Raw genomic sequence first — 18,808 nt, 5'->3', positions numbered from 1 at the left:
AGGAGGAAAATGTATCGATAGCTCATGTGCATTCAACAACATACTGAATTGTGAACTATGCTGGGAGAACAAACTACTAGGTGCGTCCAATACTACAACAGAAGACAAAAAATAATACAAACCATTAAGGCGTATTTCTACCTTCTCCCTCTTCAATTATTTAGCATTAACATCAGCTTTAAAAAAAATAAAAAATCATTCTACATTACTTGTGTCTGAAAAAACATTTCAGCGAGAGAATATCCATAGTGGAAATTATTAACCAATGCAGCACCAAGATTTTATGAAGCCTTCAGTGATGAAAATAATCACGCTCTGTTCTTAACAAAAACGTGGATATTCATTAGAGACTTGCAAAAAACACGTTCTTGGGCCGTCTTCTCGGGTTTACAACAAGCATTGGTAAAGCCAAATCAAGCGCACATTTTGGAACCATTATTGGTTTTGCTAATGCAGCTAGCAGGTGTTGATAAAAAATTAAAAAAAATAATGGGGGTCCAAGTCACTTCTTAGGTGTGCGTCTCCACAAACAATAATTGAGGCCCCCTTTTTTTCTGATTTACCGATCCTAGGTATACGAGTTTATAGTATTTTCTCTAGGTTTAAGTCTCCGACGCCCAGTGTGAGCTGTGGAATCTTATCTCTGTTCATATTCTGTATTTCTATTAGAACCTTAAGCTACGTTGTTATTTGCTGGTGGCTTTCGTGTCAAGGCGCTGCTGCGCAGTACCTGCTTGTTATAAATAAACTCTTTTCTTCAACACATAGAAGATTGTGTTCACTTACTACAAGCTTGTTGCAGACGATCGTCAGATACTGCAGAACCCACAAGGCACCCTCGTTACTTAAGACGATCAGAGACTGCGTTACAGGAGCAGAGAAGAATTTACGATTCATTGTGCTGCCGTACTGTCTGAAATATTCGGTGAGGAGGCGCTCAAGGCGGTGTTTAGCTGCAGTGAAGTGCTGTCTATGACTGAATACTTTTGCGTAGGAAAAGAAATCAGTTATTTTCAAAGTCTAAGATGCATGCGCAACGGAAGAAACTTTAGCGGTGTTCAACGTACTAGTCTTTGCGCATCACCTTTGGAAGGCATTTCAGGTACGCAGCCTACGTGAGGTTGGAGTCTACCATTTTGGACGTTGGTTGCCAACTAAAATTGTGGTTGGCAGTTTTGCACACAGTCTACGTAATCTGCTTGTCGGCCATTTTAGAGCATGGTTGGAAAAGCAGACTGTATAGAGTATTAGCATTGCCCGTGGTTGGCATTTGTCCAGGAGTCGTGCCGTCCTTCATCACAAATAAAAAAAAAATATTCACTGGAGTTGACAGCACGTTGATGTGCACACCTTTGATGTGACTAATATCTGTGCATTCCTGAGTAAATATTGAACGGTGCTATCAATCGTGCTGTGCATCATCGTTAAAGCATTCACGAAAGTTGACAGCGCGGGGACGCGTACACCATTGATATGATTAACATTGGTGCATAATATTTCACGTGATATGCACACCTCTAAGAAAAATGTAATTAGCAGCAGTGTGTGGAGAGTCTTATGCACAGTGACGTGCATACCTTTTATTATGTTTATAGTCTTATTAATTTTCACGTTGAAAATTGTAAAGAAAATTTGAATTAAAAAAGTTAAACTGTATAGTCAGTATCTCAGCATGCAATCTGTTGCTGCTCACCATCTATCCTGGAGACACTAGGTAATCCACCTATTGAGGCTTTGAGGGCAGGACAATCTTCAAACATTTACCACCTCTAGTGAGAGTTCAAGGCGGAGAAGAACTCGATGAATATCTTGAAACTGTAAAAAAATCTTGAACTACGTTTCGATGTTCAGCCAAGCCTACCAGTTATTCGTCATACATGTTTTAAGAGGGAACAAATGTCAGAAAAGATGTGGACACTTCTTTCGGCTCTCAGACAATTAAGCGCAGACTGTCAGTTTGGGGGTTTTACAGGTCAGTCATAGAGATCAGTACATCTGCAAGTGCTCTGACAATATGATTCAACAGAAATTATTATCTATGGGGAATCCTTCGCTAGAAGAAACTGTTCGTACAGCAAAGAGCATTGGACTGTCTTAAGTGTCCGTAAAGGAGTTGGAAAAGAAGGCGGTGAGACAGTTGGAGTTGTCAGGGTCAGAGTCAACGCAAATACCACGTACCGAAAATAAATTCTTTAATAAACAACCTGACTTGTGCTTTAGGTGTGGGAATGGTACCCATTCAAAAGGAAACAGGTTTTGCCCGGCCAAAAATGTAATGTGCAGAAATTGTGGCAAATTTGGACATTTTGCAAAAATATGTTAAAGTGGTAAACATGCTGGTAGTGGGCAAGCAAACAGATCCGAGCAGTACAGTTGGGGTTGCAAATGGGGAGAGGGGTTGGCCTAACGGCTAAGGCGCTCGACCTCGGACCTGGGGATCTGGGTTCGAGTCTCGGTAACGACGCCAAAAACCCCCTGTGATTCTGGGCAAATCACTTAATCTCCCCGTGCCTAAAATAAAAATGAAAGTGTGTGCTAATGTAACTCATGTAACTGGTGCTATGTAAAGCGCTCTGATAACTGATTTGGTTCGGTTCTAGTTCGCGCTATATAAAACTGCAAAAAAAAAAAATGTAACAGAATATATACATAATGATTCTGAGAAAATACAGAAAATTCAGGACGATTTAAGAGATATGGTTATGGTGGTGAACGATGGGCAAGTTATTGTTGGTGATTCCGCTACATGTATTGATCCTTATGTTGAAATTGGTGTTGGAGATAAACAACTGAGCTTGTTGGTGGATTTTGGCGCAAGAATTACTATGATTACTCAAGAGTTATTTTTAGAAACTTGGTGTGATTGCAGTTTCGAACCCCCCGACAGAGCACTTGTTTCCTATGAAGGGTGCAAAATCGAGTTGGCTGGTTATTTTGAAGACATTCTAGAATTTAAAGGAAGGAAAATTCTGGGTAAAGTCTATGACCTATCAAAGGGCTATCTATCTTAGGGTGGTTCCACCAAGGATTGTTTTAAATTGTCCTCAGACCTGCTACTAAGAAACAAGTTAGTGTGGTTAATTCCATGGACTACACTGAAAGCATTATTACTAGGCAAAATTATAGGATTCACGCATGAAATTAGAGTAAAGGATGGTGCCATCCCTGTGAAACTCAAATTAAGGAGTGTGCCTCTTAGTGTTCGAGACAGTTCAACGAGCTCTGCGCTAAGGGGATTATAGAGCCCATCGAATCTACACTATGGCTTTCACCTTTGGTTGTTGCGAGGAAGAAAACTGGCGATTTACGTGTTTGTGTTGATCTTCTGGGTTGATTCGCATTCCCTTCCAAGAATAAATGAATTGTTGGCAATGACTAAAGGGTCCAGGTGGTTCACTAAATTAGATCTTGCGTCAGCCTATCACCAGGTGGTGTTGGATCCATCTTCAAGGCATTTAACAGCATTTGTGTCACCCATTGGTTCATACCAATACTGCAGGATGCCGTTTGGCCTAGCTTCAGCTGTTTTTCAAACAATAATGAGTCAGATGTTGAATGGTGTTACTGGAGTTGCAGTCTTTCAGGACGATGTATTGATTTTTGGTGAGACTAGAGTACCTGCTTGTTATAAATAAACTCTTTCTTCAACAGATAGAACATTGTATCCACTTACTGCAGAGCTGGGGGACAAGAGATCAACGGAAGCCCTTGAGCCTGGGCTGCAGGGAGCCCAACAAATAAAGAAGCTAGGGAAGGATGAAGGAGGAACAAGGACTGAGCACATGCAGACTCTGGGAAGATGATTCGGGCAGCATTTGAGGGCTCAATGTGAGCAGTGGAATGATACAAGTCCTTCTATCAAAGGATCTATTCTTTGCTCTAGGAAATGGATAAGCTGAAGAAGGGAAAGAACAAACATAAAATGGACAAGTAAAGCCATCATTAAACTACAAAGCAAATAAGAGTGAAGAAGGAAACCAATGTATAGCAATGGGTTGGGCTAAAGCTCATGGTAGGTTTTGGTATAGTACACAACAGGCTTTCACCTACCAAACATCTATCAGTTATATAATTGACAAGAACAAAAAAGGCACTAATAATACTAACAGCTTCAGCAGCACCAAGACATCTGAATTGTGTGCACTCCTCAAATGTTTTCATTGTACTGCCACTTCTGCCCAGAAGACCACAAACAGCAAGGAACTGTTCCAATGCATCATGCTCAACACCTGCTCCCTCTGCAAACACACCACTGATATCTGGTACACCATCACCACCCTCTCTCCTGATGTGGCCCTCATCACCAAAACGTAGCTCAACCCCTCCGCGAACCCAGACATCGCTACCACCACTCCTGATGTCTACAAAATGATACACCAAGACGGTACCAACAAATACGGCAGAGGAATTGCCATCATCTTCAAGGAAACGACGCATCGTCATCAACGACGACCCAACGCCTCTCATGGGACACTTCAACTTGCGACCAATGCCAACACCACAATAAGATGCACCCTTGCTTACTGACCCCCAGCTTTCTACGTCACCATCTCCAACCTCACTGCCCCCCTAACCATCCACTCCCACCACTACTTCCTACTCCGCAATCATAATTTCCACATTGAAGGTCCCGATAAAGCCAACTCCACCATTTTCCTAGTTGAACCTGAACCATGGCCTCGCCCAACTAGTCACCGAACTCACTCACAAGTCAGATACACTCAACACCATTTTCACCTCCAGCGAAAGCAGTAAAATTCACCCAGGTCACGGAACTCACCTGACTGACCACGCCATTGTTCACTCTACATCTCAGACGCCCAGCACACTATCGCCAAGCACCACAGCACCACCCACCCATCACGTCCTCCATCCACTCCGGGGTACTCATGACCCAAGACCCCACCACTTCTTCAACCTCGGAAACAACACCTAACAGCACAGAACTCACCAGCATCCGCAACACCTCCATCCCCACAGCAACCTTCCCTGACAGTCAGAAACATGCAGAGGTCAGCCCCCTCCTAAAGAAACCCTCTGCCGACCCCAGCTACCTTAAAAATTACCGACTGATCTCCATCCTCCCCTACCCAGCCAAAGTTCTTGAGAAAGCGTTCAACCAACAGCCCACAGAATACATGGAATAGAACCACCAACAATGCCTCACAATCGGGATTCCAGGCCAACCGCAGCACTGAGACTGTGCTGATTGTGGCCACAGATTACATCAGAACTCTCTTCGACCGTGGAGAAACTGTGGCACTGATCCTCCTAGACCTCTCTGCTGCGTTTGACACCTTCTCCCACCACACCCTCAGACAGACTCTACAACATCGGCATACAACAAAGTGGATCGCCTCTTTCCTGACAGGATGCATACAAAGCATCCAACTGCCTCCCTTCACCTCTGCTCCCAAGGAAATAATTTGCGGCGTACCTAGAGGATCATTCCTCAGCCTCTCCCTGTTCAAAAATCTACATGAACCCCCCCCCCACTTTTTGCAGTAGTTATCATATCACATGGACTCGACAATCTGCTATACAGACAACATAAAACGAATCCTCTCACTCACCAAGGATCCCAAAAACAACTTCTGCCACACCATGACCAATGTAGCCAAATGGATGAGAACTGGCTCAGACTCAACTCTTACAAAACAGAAGCACTGATCTTCTGGAAGAATGCCTCCGTATGGCACTGTAGCTGAACTCGTTCCAACACCAACACAGACAGCCATGCACGCAATCTGGGCATCATCCTCAACAGCTAACTGACCATAAAACGACATGTCAACGCAGTTGCAGTCTCCTGCAACCACACCCTTTGCATGCGCTACAGAATCTTTAGATAGGTCCCAATTAACACCAGGAAGACCGTCATACAGACGCTCGCCACTAGCCTCCTCAACTTCGGTGAAGCCTTCAACACCAGAATTTCCATCCAGCTCCTCCAAAGATTCAGCCATTCAGAACACTGCGGCTCAACTCATCCTGGACCTCCCCAAACAGACCCACATCACCCCCACCTCAGAAACCTCCACTGGCTCCCCATCAGAAGAGATGCCAGCTCAAGATCCTCATGCATGCATAGAAAGCCCTACACTATCAAGGACCATCCTACATCAACCATCAACTGAACTTCTATCGGCCCGCAAGACACCTGCAATCCACTACACTCGCACCCCCCCGCATCTGTCACAGATGCAGAGGGTGATGCTCCTTATCCTACATAGTCGCTCAGACCTGGAACGATCCTCCCCCTCCAAACAGCACCCTCGTTGGCGGACTTCAGAAAGAAACTCAAGACCTGGCTTTTCGAAGAAGACATGCCACCCTCACCACCCAGATACCCATAGGGCTGACAGTGCTAAACAAATGCTAACTGATAACATTTTACAGACATGATGGCACAGATAAAAAGAGGGAGAAGAAAGGCAGCATCAATCAGCTTAGGCATTTGTAGAGATTTTGCATAATTTTCAGGCCCAAATTAGACCTTCTGGGAGCAAAATAAGTTGAGGGAGCCCACATGGTCTCACAGCACACACCTCTGAAAAGCACAGGCCTGAAGAATGCCACTCAGCCCACTTTAACGGGGGTGATGTGCCAGGATGTGGAATTAAGGTCAGACCCAATGCAGAGTGAAGCAACAGACGATGCACTATGCTATCCGAACAATGCTGATATCACTGCACCAAAGGTATAAACATTTGGTCTGACGAATGCAGAGTACTGATTTGGTTCAGTCCAGATGAAAGCACAATGAACTTGTTCAGATGAAACACTGCAACACTACTTTAGAAAGAAGGGCAAATCGGGAGAACTATGTTAGGTCTATAAACCTCATAAAGGGCTCAAATGTACAAAGGGTTTGAGGCTCCGTTACTTGCCTCATGCAATTTTATGGCTACTATGAAAGGCATCTCCAACAACATTTTAAGCCAAACTAGATGGGAAGGCTTGTGCACAAGTCTGACTAAAACTCAAAGCGTCAGTGGAAGGTTGCACCAGAGGAAATAAGTGCATCAAACACGTGATGTGCATCTTGACAGCCTTGTTAGCTGTTGGCAAATACTCTCAGGACTGTACTCGTAGGCTCCAATGGTTATTAAGTAACTCTTATGGGTCTCCTTTGCCAGATGGCGCAAAAAGGGTACCGCACAATCCACTCAGCTTTTCAGTGAGTTGATTTTCTTTACTGAAGCCCAATGACAGAACCACTGCGATTTACTTTCCATATTGGATTTTAGTTGAGGAATAATTGGCTGCAGTGAGAACACCCAGTTTCTAGGTCAAACCTGGGTACTAGAAAATCATCCCAAACTGCTAAATCTGTGGGATTCTCTCTCCATCCATGGAAAGAATGCCTGTCCACACAAAGTAAAGTAGATCAGAGTACAAAAAAATCTAGAAGGTCCGGCTTGTGTTTCTAGCAAGTACAGACATAAAAACCTCAGGAAACATCAGATTATGTTTCAACTTCTAAAAAAATTTCGGAATCAGAGGAGGGGGGGGGGAAGGGGGGGGGGTTGGAGTGAAAGTTGTACAAAAACATTCTCCTACTATCTAGTCCAGCGTTTCCTAAACTGTGGATCGGGATTCACTGGTAGGTCGAAAGCGGATTTTGGTGAGTCACACAAGCCCTGATCTAGAAGTAATAATTCAAATGAAAAAGCCTTGTGAGAAAGTGCCTCTTTTTAGCAATGTTAGCCCCCACTTTGTTAGGTTTTCAATATGGTTTGAATTGTAGAGCACAGGGTAAAACCATGCCTCTATTCGCATGGTTAGCCCCCACTTTGTCAGGTTTTCAATGTGGATTCAATTGTAGTGCAAGGGGTCCCTGCCAACCAAGTCCCCTGTGCCAGTGCTTCTTCACCAAAAACAAATCCACAATTGGTACTTCTGCCCTTTGTAAATACCTAGTAAGTGGTACCTAGGGCCTGGGAACTGAAGAGGGTCCCCTGGGAATCTCCTCACTGGGATCATGCCACTGCCCTTGCAGCTTGCATGCTCCAGTGAGGGAGAAGAGGACATGGCACCCTGACTGGGTACCATGACAGCCAGCATTACCTGAAGGGATAGGTAAGTCACCCATGTAGCAGGCCTCAGAGCCCTAAAGCAGAGTGCACAATACCACAGGTGACGGCATATCTGCATGAGAACATATACCCATACAATATTGGGATCCATTCCTTAATATTTGCCAGTGCCAGTGAATCCATACAGAGTACATGGACTGGAAACTCAACCACTCTAGTTCCACAGCAGCATGATGGCTTGACTGAACACAGGAGTGTTTGGTACTAAAACACTCCTTTCAATAAATCCACACCGATGCCAGTGTGAGATGTATTGTACTAAGGACTCGGAGGGTACCTCATAGGTGCCCCCTGAAAACCTACCAACCCTGGTCTGGTCTCTGGCCAGCTGTAGGCAGGCAGCCACAAAAAAACATGTTTCTGGGCCTCTTGGTAGAGAGCCCCTGCTCTCTGGGACCAGATACGATGCACATCCTGGGCAGAGGTATCACACCATCCCACAGTATAGATCAGAGCTCGAAGGGGGAGCTTCAAAGGCCTGCAGCCTTTGTGGTGTGACCCCACCCCCCCCATCTGCTAATAAAGTGAGGTGAGGCGAAGTACATCTTTCCATCCCTACCACCTTAAAGATGAGGAGACCCCTCCAATCAGGGGTAGGTATATGCCCTCTCCTACAGAAGGATGGCATAATAGAGGGTTTAGACACCCAGTTAAGGTGTCCCAATTGGCCCTACCCGCTACCCCCCTAAAGCACGCCTAAATTTTGGATTTTAGGTGGCTCTCCCAGAGCTAGAACCTAGATCTGTGATCACCTAAGAAGAAAGAAGACATCCCTGCAGAGAAGACTGAAGACGACGATTGCCTTGGCCCAAGCCCTACCGGCCTGTCTCTAGCTTCTACAAACCTGTGACCTGTCTTGCAGCCAGTGACCTCTGAAATCCTAGGAAGACTGCTGCCTTCGAAAAAGACTCTTCCTCTGGACAGTGGATCGCTCCAGAAGAAACCAACTCCAACAGCTCTGGATCCAGCTGGAACTGCCCACTCTGCACCAGACGCCCACGGCCTGAGTCTGAGTTGCCCGCCTGTACAGTGAAGTCTCCCCAGCAATCCTGGCCTCATGTCCAGCGTTGGCTGACCTCTCCTAATCTCCACGGTGGTTCCTGCAGTGTGAATGCAGAGGATCTGCCCGACTGTCTCTGGTAAGAAGACATCATTCCTCGAAAGGCACCCCTGTGCCAGAAACTTGGGGAGAGGATGTAGCCTTACAGCTAGAGAGGTCGACCTCGAAGCTGGGGAACCGGGTTCGAGTCTCGTCATCAACGCTCAACATCCTGTGATTCTAGGCGCATCACTAACTCCTCCTAACAAAAATGAATGTGTGCATCTGTAACGAAACGTGTGCTCATGTAAAGCGCTCCGATACCGGATATCTTCAGGTCTAGTTTGCGCTATATAAAACTATTTTTAAAAAAGCCCTGGGCCTTGCTAAGCTGAACAGACTTTGCTGATACGACCCTCAACATCTCTACTTACCTCTGTTGTCGTTGGTCTCCCTCTTGCAACCACTGGTGCAACACCTGCAGCCTGTTTGCCAGAAGAAGAAACTCCACTGAAAAGAATTGGGCATCAGACGCTAATTTTGCACACGGCCGCCCCTGTGCCGCTGGTGGTGTATGTTTGGTGCTGCTTAGTGGACCCTGCTGCGCTTGCGGTAACCCCCAAAGCTTGGACCCTGCAACCAATCTACTTACCTGCAAGCAGTGTGGCTCCAGGCAACCCCTACTAAAAAACAATGGGCTGAACTCAGACTTTGACCTCTGCACCCAACCACCCCTGTGCCACTGGTGGTGCAGTTTTGATACTCACCTGACCTGTGCTCCTTGCTGACCTTTGGTCCAGAAGACTGGAATTGTAAACCTGTTTAACCGCAACATTGTTTTCCCCATATTACACTGAACTGTTCTGAAAAGTTTTTCAAAGCGAAAAGTATTATTTAAAAAAATGCTTGCCTTGTTGTGAAGATCTTGCTCTTAAAATAAAATATAAACAAAGCATATTTTTCTAAAATTGGTCTGGTTCTCCCTCTTGTGTGTCCATTATTGGTCAGCCCAACCAAGTATCACGCATCAAGCATTAGACTAAAGCATTTTTGTGTGGTGATCCGCATCACCGCAGAAAAATGCTAAGTCAAGCATTCATAGAGCCTCGTGAAGTTGCGAACACCCTTAGCATCAAATTAGAGAGCTGGTATTCGCACTCATATGGCAGCCACATTGTATGAGACAGCCTAGTGCACTGCTCCGCAGCAGCAGTCATGTGATATGGCATCACGTGACTGCAACACTGTGTCCATTAATTGCCATGGTGCGATTAGCGGGCGCCAGTTATGCGTATAAGTTTAGTTTGGCACAGACAGTCCTCCGATCCTCGCACTGCTGCCTGTGCCTTTCATCATGCAGATGCTTACCCACGACTGCTGCTGGAGACTCGTCGTCGCCTGCCTCGAAGTCCCGACACTCAGGTCTGTAATATCAGACTTAAAAAATATTTACTTTTAGAGCGTCAGCCTGAGCAGCGCTCCACTCAGCCGACACATCATGATACAACGGTAACCACTTACTGTGGCCTTGCGGTGAGCGTCAATCAAACGGAACAGGCTGAGAATATTACGTTCATCTGTTTGTGTATCTCACCAAGGGCCCAGACCGCTGATGCTCGTGGCATTGCAGGCTTCAGATAGCGGTGGGAGAGCCACTGGGGACACAAGGCTGAGGGTATTTCTCAAGGAGTGCGAGACGTGGGACTGCAGCCAGTTGCTGATGCTGCTTCACGTTCTATCCTGGAAGAAGCTCCTCCGACTGCTCTCTGAGCTGTGGTTGCATTTAGCTTGACTTAAACGACAAGCATGTAACAAAAATCCAGTTGTTAGTAAAACTAGCATCATGTTTAATCACTGCTGTCCTCTTTGCAGCTCTCTGCTCAGCTGACAGTGGTACTGGCTGCCGGAAACTCATCGCGGCCTTGGCACACATTTACTTCGGTCTCATTCTCAGTATATTTAATTTAAAGCTGAGCGTGCGTCAGCCGGGGTCTGTAGCTCTCTGCTGGTCTCCTCGGGCTGCACTGAACTGGAGACCCTGCATGCTGGGCAGTGAGCTCAGCTACAGTGGTTCTAGGTAATTGATTTGTATTATAGCAGCTGAGATCCGCACTGGCACCTCTCAACCACAGCTACCATTCGACGAGAACTCTACGCTCCAAGAAAGCCCTTTTGGTGTGTAGTCTAAAACATTGACTCCCTCAATCCCCTGAAGACTTAATCAGATGTGGCGATCGCACACACACTAACGCAAGGGACAATCTACACACAGCCCCAGTAGTGGCGCGGTAAGTAGGGGTAAAGGTGTTACAGCAGTACCCCCATAAATCTTTGAGTGACAAGTGCTGTTAATTCTGTCAACATGAAAGACCTATTCCTTTCTCTGAGTGAAAGTTAAAAATGTTACATAATTTTAACCAGTGAAACTTTGGCTCTGGCCAGGGTAAATGTAAAAGGAGAAAGCCACACAATCTCAGAGGTTTTCTAACACATAATAAAAGCGTGCTTACTTTACAAACCAAACCTCATATCTTAAAATATGGAATACTGATTACTTTTACCACGTACTACGATGACTTTTGGGAGCAAAGTTAAAGTCATGTTTAAGAAGGCCTTACCCTAAGTTAGTACGCTTCCATTTTTGCTGCTTTGCAGCACTTTAAAGACTTTCTTAGAGGTTCTTATTGCTCAAATGGATGTAATTGTTGATATTTGTATGTTTCCCTCGTCTTCATTGCTTGAATTTGCTTGCGTGAAAGTGTCACTCAGTCGTTGAAATGTCACCTATAATTACACTGCAATTATGAAAATGTCACAGCTAGCATTCTGAAACCTTGGCAGCTATGATTGGTCAATGTTGTGCAATAAAAGTCTCACACTTCTCTGTTTGGCCTAAGTTCGTTTTCCCACACTACCACTAACCTAGCATTTTGGGTTTCACATTGAGCCCTGTATACTTTTGGGGAAAACCTGGACTCTGTATATGATATTGCCACTAGGTGGTTATACCGTGTACAAAGCCAGCTTCCTAAATGCCTGTTTTGTTCACCAGTGCAAATGTGCTGAAAAACGTTCCAAGGTACAGTTTTAAAACAATCCCTTGAAGGCATTTCTAGGAAAGTATTCCAGTATTTGTTGCTGCTTTTTTTTTTTTTTGCAAAAGAAACAATTGATGGACGGAATGCTGGACAAGCAAACATTCACCCCCAGTCACAAGTATCTGGGTTTAATCCATCATTCTTTTGCTTACTTCATTCTTACAACATTTCCTTAGAGCACTCAAACCATTAATAAAGGCTTTGCATTAATGAACCATAAATAAAAGTTAAATAAGCAATAAAATATGCTCACAAATATTACCTTAATTGCAGACAATGTTCTACCCGGAAACATAGTGTTGTACAGCAAACTTGCAGTCAAAGGGATTGTGCTGCAGGGAGTGGGCCTACTTGTCACAGACACACACTAAACATGAAAATGTATTGTCCTTAGCCCCAAAGCAGATGTCCTGGGCACCTGGCAATAGAATTCCACACCCTGATGTTGCTTTACGGAAAGTTGGCAAAATCAAACCCATGCCACAATGCATATATAGCATCGGCCATAGCACAATCAGAGAGACATCTCAAAGTTCTGATATAATGAGCATGCTGCAGTAAGTTGTCATCCCCACTGTATGGCACCAAAAGAGAAAAAATATTTTTTTGTTGGTGGTTGTTTTATAGAGCAAGTAGATTTCTAAAGTATTGAAACCCTTGGACGAGTAGATATTTTATAAAATTCCACAACCCTATAACAACTTTCATTTGGTTATTTTTGTTGGGGACCTAAATAGAAAACCTATGTTAATGCAACATAGTAAATAATTAAATACACATGATGTATATAGCAACTTTAGACTAACTAATAATGTCCTTATTACATGTTCACACTTCCCCATCCAATCCTAGTTTTTTATAATCTGGTTTTTGCCCCCACCACCACCCACAAACAAACCACACTGTCCAATGTTAAGTAAATCTGGACTAAGAAGCCCCCATTATGGATAAAATCTGTAACGAGCATTCGCAATACAAACAGGTCTGGCTTTAACAGAATGTTGTGTGCAGCACTGGCCTTATATTTAGAGAAGACACCTCAACCTTTTTCTGGTGCACAAAGAGCGTCGGTCAGGCTGAGCAAAGGCAGCCTGACAAATTCTTTATGTTCGGGTCAGGCATCCAGGCACTGTACATGTGCTAAATTTGCAGGCCCAAAAAACAAAAGGGGAAGATTAAGGTATTGGTGATAGAATCACCCTCCAATATGATATGAAAAAACAATGGGATTCTATCAATGTGAAGTGAAAATTTTTTATATTTTTAATTTCGATTTTATAGTGAAGAATGCTCTCTTCGCGGGTGGCGAAAAAGGAGCACTATGTGCTTTTAAAATACCCCTCACACACTAAGAATCCCTTAGTGTCATGCTTCATCATAGGGGTCTTCCCGTCCCTCTACGGGGCGGGGCGTGCTGCGACCTACGGACTACGAGGGAGCACTGATGTAAATGACGAAAGGCTATGTGTGGTGTGAAACAGTGATAAGTGATTGGAGTGAAGGGACCTAAATTTGTGAAGATAAAAATTCATTTAATGGCTTCCCTAGCTGGGAATGTTAACAAGCATTTACAATGCAATGGTTTTGCCTTTGTTAAAGTTAGAGCTATTGGCATTGCTCTTGACATTTTTATTTATGTTTTTTTTAACATAAATAAATGGCATTGTCATTTACAATGCCACTAGCTTTATCTCTCGCAAATGACACACACAAACACACACAGAGCCCCCCCCCACACACACCCACACAGAGGCCCCCACACACACAGCCACACAAAGCCCCCCACACACACAGCCACACAAAGCTCCCACACACACAGCCCTCCACACACCCACACAGAGCCTTCCACACACACCCACACAGCACAAGCAGGCAACAGGGGCACACGGAGGCACAAGCAGGCAACAGGGGCACACGGAGGCACAAGCAGGCAACAGGGGCACACGGAGGCACAAGCAGGCAACAGGGGCACACGGAGGCACAAGCAGGCAACAGGGGCACGAAAACTGAGGCACAAGCAGGCAACGGGGCACGAAAACTGAGGCACAAGCAGGCAACAGGGGCACACGGAGGCACAAGCAGGCAACAGGGGCACACGGAGGCACAAGCAGGCAACAGGGGCACACGGAGGCACAAGCAGGCAACAGGGTCACGAAAACAAGCACAAGCAGGAAAAAGGGTCACAAGCAGGAATTGTAATTTAGACCGAGCTGAAGTGGAGAACGGTCAGTAGGGAAGTAGTGCGGCTGGTGCAGTGGTGTGCTGCAAACTTGAGCTGCAGTGAACTGTGAACTTTCATAACTGGAAGGTCCTAACCAAGTATTTGGGGGGAGTAGGATTCCTTTTCATTAACAAGTGTTCTATGCATTAGTTTGAGGGCAACCACTCTGAATTCCTGATTCAATAATGAACCTACAAAAAAAAGAAACTGCTTAGAAGGCAGGCACTGCATCCCGACCAGGATTTCTAAGCAGATCACAGCACAGCTTCTACTAATGCAACCTGACTCTGCTTTACAATACAAGCCAGCACAACACTCCTTCATTGACTCCAGCAATGGATCTACTATGAGCTCTGTCAGCCTGACCCTTCTGAATCCTAGTTCTCATTTCAAAATTAGGATCCAAGACAGCTTTGTGCCAATGCATCATTATAATCACTTGGCCCAGTGAAAGAAATGATATTTTCCAAAAGTGCCGTAAACACAGACAATGCACGCAACCACATAAACACAAATCAGTCTACATTTTAAGACAATTGCTACTCTGGAAGTGGGAACTAGTACAGGGATCCTAAGCAGAGCTCAATCAGTGCACACGTGATACCTCTACTGTTTATGATCACAACTGAGGCAGATGAAAGCTCAAAGTTTCTACTTGATTCACATAACACCAAGAGCACACACAATAAGGTCTACACAAAAGAAGATGGCTGGTGTATGCTGTATCTTTGGCTCCTAGGATTTGCACCTAGTGGCCCTCAGATGACAATCTTCGCTTGTATGTCAACAGATTATTCACTCACTAAACCAAAGAAAGCACCATCAACTAAAAGCCATGTATAACATTTTACTGCAGCGACAGGTTAAAGCTCTGCAGTTAGTACATTCCCACCAACCTTACTGAGTGCCGAAACAACAGTGGAAATGTCGCTCAGATCCACAGTGAACATAACTAACGGGCCCCGCACTATTTAGTGACCCTTGTCCCCAGAATTGTTCATCCTATGCTCCTGGCTCAAACACACTACTCCACAGGATAACAGTCTTTCGATGCAATGATACAATATCAATTTCAAGGCTTTCACTTAGCCTACTTACCCTGAAGCTGGTGTATCACGGATCACGGATGCAGCATTGGCAAGAACAAAACCTTCACAGCAGAACTTACCTTCATTTGGAATAAAGATGGATAATGTCCCTAAACAGAGGGGAAATATATTTCGCAACTATTCTGCAAGTGGTTTTACATTCAGGGTCAGAGCATGACAGGAATGAGTGAAAATTGAAAGAGGCATTCAAATCACATTCCATTTGCTCACAAGTCTCTTTTCTAGACGCATCCCTCAGCATCTTTCTCCCTTTGGCACTATGCTGGAACTGATCTCCCAGTGAGAGATTAAATGCCACTCGGATTACATGCATCAGTCTTTTGCCTCTGTATCTGTCATTATGCCTACGTGTCTTTGACTAAGCCACCAAGCGCTCTCTCAATGCGCCTTTATTATGACTTGCATCATGCCTCGGTTTCCTTGTGCTAACACACGCATAGATCTCACAATGCACCTACACGCAGTACACACTTGTATCCGAGCAGCAGTGAGTCATCCACTCAGCCATGACAAAGCACTTCTACCCTAACCTGCTACATGAGCGTATTTCAGTACTGAGTCATATCAGCCTCCCTCAATACACTTAGATTCCGATTTGCAGAGTAAACTTATCTTGAAGTTCAGAGGTAGAGTTTACAAAATGCACACCAGTCCGAGTACTTGCACTAACCAGCACTCCTACAACGCACATCTAATCTGCACCGTATAAAGCTCTACCACTACGGAAACTCTCACAATACTCCTCGGTCCTCACTAACAGTGTGCACTGGAAACGTAGTACGAAGATTTTGATTAAGCGCTTACGCTGACATTGCACTTTATGATTTGACATTGACTGATGTATTGGTACAGATACACTCATTTAAAATACACTAAACATTTTCTCAATGGAAACTTAAATCATTCTGCTCTGTGGTCGCCACCAAACTGTCGCAAGAGTGAATTCTTTGGCCACTGCCCTCACCCCTCGCCTTATTAAAGCGCTGAAATAAATACGGGTGTCTGTAAAAAATGAATGATATCGCCGTCTCCTTCCACAAAAAAGCTAGCTTCTATTTTAATATTAACATGAGCGCCTAAGCCCTCAGTCATAACTTCTATCATTCGGTTGCACTGAGCATCTACTGCACATGGAACTGCTGATCTAGACAAAACTTAAAAATGTAACGTATTTAACGGGACATCCCAACCGTACACCTCAGTATCTTTCGGTGAAAATGAGGACCACCGCCGCGGGAGATGAGCCTTCAGAAGCGGAGCCTCCCCTCCAGCGCGACAGCCCCCCACCCCTGCGGTCCAGAGAGAGGGTTGTTACACCCCAGCGAGCTTGTCGCTGGGGTGTAACAACCCCCGGAAAGACTATGCCCCATGGTGTACCCCTGCAAATAGAGACTGATGCTCGCTGACCCTGCGCACCACCACGGAGCAGCGAGAACGGTAGCCAGTGCTGAGACGCGAAGGCGACCCTGCTTATCGAGGTGTCACATTGAAGGTACGGCAAACTGCACGGCGCGGGGGTCGCACTCACAGCGGGGTACAGGAGAGGAGGCTGGCGGTGCATTCTGTTATCACGGAGGGAGAATCTCGGAAACTCATAACTATTGAGAGGTGCTCTCACGGGCGGCGGCGGGGCTCCTCTTCGACCATGGAGCCCTGCCGGTGGGTGCAGCTGCTTCTCCTTGTCCGCACTGGGGGGGCGGGACTTCCGGGTCGCCCCCTCAGCTTCCGGGTCGTCGCGGGCAGCGCGGCGGCCCTGTCTCAGCTACTGCAGGCGGGGAGTGAATTCACCGAGGAGTGGGCTCCCTCGAGGTGAAAATAAACAATACCGGCAAGGTCCCTGGGCGCCTGCCAGGGGACAATTTAATTACAAAAAAGCGAGGTGAGCACTCGCTATGGCGGACCAGATTCGGGGGCGTTCCCGGCTTTCGGCTGACGTCGCGTGACGTCGGCAAAAGCCAAAGAATCTCGGGAACGCCCCCGAATCTGGTCCGGCATTGACGGACAGGCCCCTCGTCCAATGGCTAGGCTCCATTTATGGAGCCAGCCAATGAATGACGAGGGCCGACCCAAACCCACACTACAGTTCTCATTAGGTTTTCGCCTGCGCGAAAAAGATGCGCAGAGCGCATCTTTTCGCCAGGCAAAACCTAAAAAGGGGGTTTGAGAGGTAGAACCAATTATGTTAACTACCTAGCAGTAATCCTTCCCCTCGGCAGCTCCGTGGAATTCCACGGAGCTGCCGAGGGGAAGGATTACTGCCAGAATATCAGTAGCGGTTACTAGACCGCAAGATAGCGATCCACAGCATGCAGACTCATGATGTACCAAGCATTTAAAGAACTGGACCACAACAGGTCATCAATATTTTTCCCGCTTCACCACGGGCCAACTCAAGCCCTGAAGCTTAACCAAGTAGCCTATTTTTGCTACTAGGTTTTAGGACGTTAGGCATACAATACTTAGTAATTGAGTTCTACTAGTAGGGACCACTAGAGGTCCTGATGAGTAAGCAGTAGGGGACTGCTTACGAAACATGCCATGTCGACTAGGTAGTTAACATAATTGGTTCTACCTCTCAAAACCCCCTTTTTAACATTCCCAGCTAGGGAAGCCATTAAATTAATTTTTTCACTAGCCAGGGATTTTTTAACCTTTTTTTATCTTCACAAATTTAGGTCCCTACACTCCAATCACTTATCACTGTTTCACACCACACATAGCCTTTCGTCATTTAAATCAGTGCTCCCGCGTAGTCCGTAGGTCGCAGCACGCCCCGCAGAGGGACGGGAAGACCCCTATGATGAAGCATGACACTAAGGGATTCTTAGTGTGTGAGGGGTATTTTAAAAGCACATAGTGCTCCTTTTTCGCCACCCGCGAAGAGAGCATTCTTCACTTGAAAATCGAAATTAAAAATATAAAAAAAATTCACTTCACATTGATAGAATCCCTAAATTTGCAGGCACCTGGCGGTCGGAGTCGAAATTTACCGGGCTGAAGATTTCATAGCCGAGGGGGGTGACCTTTTTAGTCCGGCAAACTCTCATGACTAAGGCACAGTGTCACTGATGGATTCAACCTGGGCACTTCAGTTTTAAGCCCTGAAGTACCCACAGCAGAACACCCAGCCACATTACCTCGTCACAAAAGGGGGCGGGGTCAGCAGTCTCACTGAACTCACCCCACTCTGTGAGGAGTAAGGAACTGCTCCCTCTACTCATTGGCTGAAAGTCATCTTTCAG

The 18,808-nt window shown here is 45.6% G+C and overlaps 1 protein-coding gene across 2 annotated transcripts in view; it reads right to left on the bottom strand.

Moving 5' to 3' along the window:
• UBE2M (ubiquitin conjugating enzyme E2 M) overlaps positions 1 to 18,808 on the bottom strand; it is a 173,610-nt gene that overhangs the window by 87,675 nt on the left and 67,127 nt on the right. The window lies entirely within an intron of this gene.

This window comes from Lissotriton helveticus, chromosome 7 (genome assembly GCF_964261635.1).
Source record: "Lissotriton helveticus chromosome 7, aLisHel1.1, whole genome shotgun sequence".
In the NCBI taxonomy this organism is placed as follows: Eukaryota; Metazoa; Chordata; class Amphibia; order Caudata; family Salamandridae; genus Lissotriton; species Lissotriton helveticus.
Note: the sequence above shows the minus strand (reverse complement) of the source record. Positions and strands in the feature narration are given on the sequence as shown.